The following is a 5,000-nucleotide window of genomic DNA, read 5'->3' as shown; positions in this document are numbered from 1 at the left end:
TAGTCCTAACACCGAACTCTCAGGAGCCAAATAAGCATATTCCAAAACGCACGAATACGAATATATGCTAAATTTTGTATCGTGCCTTATTATGTTCTTTGCATTACAAGACCAGGGGCCCGTTTCTCGAAAGTCCCGTAAACTTTTCGGGCCAGAAAAGCAATTTGAAAAACTACGATCCACTTATCCTGAAAAGCTGATCTGTTAACAGGTTTTCGTTATCAGAGAAAAGAAACCTATCAACGCGTTTTATGTCACCCGAAACACGCCCGAAATGTTCCGGGACTTTCGAGAAACAGATGTGCTGTACGTATACAACCACACCCGATAAGAATCAAAACAAAACTTACCTCCGGTATCGAACTCTCAGAGTTTGGGAGTAGATTGTTTGCGTGTTAATCCATCTAAAAGTATCTGCAAATCCACTGAAGACCTCCGTCGGTATTAAACAATATGGTCTGCAATCATTGCAGGGATGGTTATAAGGGGTTGGTTGGGTTCACCGATTTTTAAAGAAACGTGCGTTTCGGTTCAAAAGTTGCTGACTCAAGTGTGTCCACTTTTCCTAAGAAAATAAACTTCCATACTACTCATGTAGAAACATACTTCTTGTAAATAAGTTCTTCCTTCTTTGCATTTCCTTTTAGAACCTATATTGTTCAGGAATCTAACAAGAAAACCAACTGGTTCACTTAGCTTCCTTGCTTGCCCATTATTACTGCTGTATATAATTAATTATAAATTGCAAACCTACTAGACTGTAAAAAAAAGAAAAAAATGTACACCGACAAAAGCATAATAAAGATTTCTTCATTTATTTTATTTTATTTATTTTATCAAGTTGCCAGCAAAGGCAAGTTGACAACACAATTAATAGAACATTAAGTCCCCTACAAGGTGTATCACCCACCCAACCAACACAATGAACATAAAAACTACCTACACCAATCCCCACACGCTGGTAATTTCTAAGAAGAAAAATCAACAAGAACATCTAACTAACTTATTAATCCTACGACTTTTACGAGAGACAAGTTTGAAAGTACGAGCGTCATCAGCATCGAATACAACACGTAATCTTATTCTTAAAAACATTAACATTAGATTCAGTTTTTAGATCAGAAGGTAAGGCATAAACATTATTAAAGAAAACCCCAGAGGCACCCCGGCGGGCGAGCACCCTGTACAAAAGGAAACGTAATTATAAATGCCAACATTTATATACCCTAGTTTGCATTTAAAAAAGAAAAAGATCTAATTACTATTATTATTGTTCATTATTATTCATTATTATTAAAAAGGTTGTAAACTCTCGAAATAAACCCGACTTCTTGAGTGTTCTCTTTTACGTTTTGTAGACTCTAAGGCACCAATTCATCATTATCCCTCGAGGGTACTCTACTCGTGAAAGACATATTTGCTCTCACAAATAAACGAAAAAAACTAATTTCTTATACATATGCATGCTTCAAGAATAGATCAGTTATGACGAAAGGAAAAGAGAGAAACGTTTACAGGATGCGTTATATATATAGACCTCTTTCATAATGGCGGCCAAATAAAATATTCTTTTGTGTAAAGGCTAATAAGCCTTAACGCCCGTGCAAACGCTCGCAGCATTGTTGGGCACAACATGTTGCGAGCGTTTGCACACCATGTTGTATGTTGTTGTGTGTTGTTGCGACTTGTTGGAAGTTGTTGAATGAAGTTTGAAACTGGGCAAACTTCAGAGCCGTACTAGCCTCGCTACGACGAGCAAATTTCAAAAGAATTTTTGTTTCAAAATGAGGGCAGTAGGTCTAATTGACAAAAAGACAAAAGAATGTAAAAGGGGTCGCCATTTATGAAAATGAACGGTTCCAAAATGTTTTAATCACGGATTAAAGGGGAACTGTCATGCGATGACATGCGCAGTATTTTTCACACGCGGAGATTTTAACAGACTTTAATTTTTTTGCTTTTTCTGTTTAAGTCTAGACTAAATACGACTTTAGAAAAGCACTAAAATGTATATTTATCTATTATCGATGATTTGGAGTCCAAGAAATAAAAGCGAACACAAATATCATGCCAAACAAGGACAGTAGAAGAACAGTAGTATAGAGTGCTTTAATTACTTGTAATCGTCATTTACGCAAAAGCATTTCCAACGGTCATCTTTCTTTAGCCACACCCACAGATAACACATCTTCACCTCATACTATCAGCCACACTTCCAAGTGTAAAAGGTCTCGTCGCAAAAACACAAAACCACGCAAAAACTGCCTTAACAAAACAAATCTTCCTCATATGTGGTCAATCTTTCTAATGTCACGCTCTCACCAACGACGAAACTCAACTGTTAGCTAAAGGGCTTACTTTTTGCCATAACCCTCGACGTATTAACCGGTGCAAGGTTTAACACGGATTTCAACGAATTTCCCAGACGTATGCGCATTACTGAATTCTTTCACGACAGCACTACTGACAATATATCCAAGAGATTCTGCTCTTTATGCATTCCTTCAAGCCATTAAAAATGATCTTCTTACAACCAAACCGAGGCGCATCGTTGACAATGTTCCAACAGCCCAACGACACGCAATACGCAATACGCAAACTCGACAACAGACAAGACATTGTTATCAAATCAGCTGACAAAGGCTTGGCGACTGTAGTAATGGATAAAACTTGGTACCTGGACGAATGTTACCGACAACGCAACAACCCCACCTTTTACGAACGACAAGATAACGACTGACTGACACCATACAAAAACGAGTTACACAATAAATAAGATGAATGTTCGACAAAGGACTTATTGACAAGAAAAACAGACAGTACCTCCTCCGGACGCTTTTATATTCTACCTAAAATTCATAAAGCTAACAATCCCGGACGTCCTATATTCTCTTCTAACAGTCACCCCACTGGTCTGCACTTTAACGTCATATATCAAAGAAACAACTGATTTCCTCAACAAACTTGCTTCTCTCAACAGACTTCCTCACAACGCTATACTTGTCTCACTTGACGTAACATCACTATACACCAACATACCACATAACAGTTTCCTTCAAAAACGCGCCAATCCACGCATCCCTCCAGAGCCCATTTGCGATCTCATTCGCATGATCCTTACCATGAACAACTTCACATTCAACTCAGAACATTATCTTCAAAAACGTAACATTGCTATGGGAACGAGGATTGCTCCTTCTTATGCGAACCTCTTTCTGGGTAACTTCGAACAAAACGCTCTCCAATGTCGAGCCTAGCCAGTTCCCTAGCTACAAGGACTGTGCGTCTCTGAGGTCGGTTGTTACCTTCGAAGTCTTGCATTGTGTGTACGTTCCAGCACGCTACCTTCAGCATAGCTGATTTCTTCTTTCTGTTCTTTCTTACCGCTTGAGAGATATGCCCGTTGACCGCGGCTAGCCAAGCGTTGTTTAAACCTTTAAACCACCTTTTTCTAGGTCCGTCTCCATTTTGAGCAAGCAGCGCTTTCCCTAAAGAGGGCTGCTTGGTCGTTCAGGGTGCTGCCGAAAGTTGTTGTTGTCTCAGGTCAACAACAAGCGACCCATACTTCTGAGCCGCCTACATGCAGAGTTGGGACTGCGACTCCCAGTGCCATCTAGCACCTGTCGGTTCGCCCCTTCTCCATCGCTGTAGGACTTTCCTTACCGCCTGCGCTTAGTAGTTTTAAAGTGAAGATCCGTGCGCGCAAACCAACCTCACTCTTTAGGCTACGTATCCTTCCACAGTGGCTCAGCGGACTAAGACGGCTGTGGCCACCACAAAGCTGTAGGTTTTAAATCAGAGTTGTCCTTCTCCTAGATGAACTGCCTAACAGGCTACAAGCTCCATCTACCTGAGTTTGGAATCAGAGTTGTCCTTCTCTTAGACTGGCTGCTTGCCAAGGTTATGAGCCCAGTCTGCCCGCCCAGATATACCGCCGGGAACTCGGTCGCCCCCATAGCAGACTCTGTGGAAACGAGGGGTACCGCGCGAAGGTGCTGCTATGGACACAATAATGTAGGAGAGGCCATATGCAAGTGACCTACTGCCTGGCAAGCCAGACAGTGGTCCCGCAGCGATCACTACACCTGAGAAGGGGAGGCAGGCAATGCGTCACTTCCCATTTTGTGAGCGGGACGTTCGGCCCAGACCTCACCTCGCCCCCCAAAAAATAAAAATTACTTTAAGGAATAAGTAACTGGAGTATTGAAAAAAAGTTGAACTTTAAAAGAGGAAATTCTAGATATTTCAGTGAACCTTCAACCAGGGATGATTAAAGATCTCTCTGTCAAATTATTAGTCCAATAGTGTTAACTTGTGAGCATCGTTACAAGCTTGTTACATGCAAATTATAAAGAAAATCTAACGGCCAGATTTTCTGCAAATAAACAAAAGCAGTTTTGTTTTTTTTACTTTTCATCAATGACTCCAAAACCGAATTTATGATCATCGGTTCTCGCAAACAATAGGCTAAGATTAGTGTGGACAGTGTCACAGTCGGCGATGCTATCATTAAACCCGTAACATCTGTACGAAATCTTGGTGTATGGTTCGACCAGCACATGAAAATGAGCGATCACATTGGGAAAATATGTAGCAAAGCGTTCTACAGTCTCTATAACCTACGACAAATAAGAAAATGCTTGACGGATGAGGCCTGTAAGACCCTGGTGCATGCACTCGTGACCTGCCATTTAGACTACTGTAATGCCTTACTGCATGATGTCTCGCAATACCAACAACAACGTCTACAGAGGGTTCTAAATGCAGCTGCTCGGTTGATATGCCGTTTACCAAAGTACTATCACATATCACCAGTGCTTAAAGACCTTCACTGGCTACCGATAAAATATCGAGTTATCTTTAAGAGCACTCTGCTAGTTTTCAAAGTTCTTCATGGCCTAGCACCCTCATATTTGGAAAATCTGAGACGAGTGAAGCCGGAAGGACGTTACCATCTCAGAAACAAAGAACAGTTGTTAGTTCCAAAAACTAAATGCAAA

The 5,000-nt window shown here is 40.9% G+C and overlaps 1 protein-coding gene across 1 annotated transcript in view; it reads right to left on the bottom strand.

Annotated features, from left to right (window-relative positions):
* Window positions 1–462, bottom strand: part of LOC137975977 (holothin acyltransferase-like) — a 7,823-nt gene extending 7,361 nt beyond the window's left edge. Inside the window, exon 1 of the mRNA XM_068823205.1 lies at window positions 351–462. The gene's annotated coding sequence lies outside the window, so the exon portion shown is untranslated. The remainder of the gene's footprint in view (window positions 1–350) is intronic.
* Window positions 463–5,000: the final 4,538 nt, after the last annotated feature.

The sequence above is a fragment of the Montipora foliosa genome, chromosome 11 (genome assembly GCF_036669935.1).
Source record: "Montipora foliosa isolate CH-2021 chromosome 11, ASM3666993v2, whole genome shotgun sequence".
Classification (NCBI taxonomy): Eukaryota; Metazoa; Cnidaria; class Anthozoa; order Scleractinia; family Acroporidae; genus Montipora; species Montipora foliosa.
This window is presented reverse-complemented; position numbering and strand designations above follow the sequence as displayed.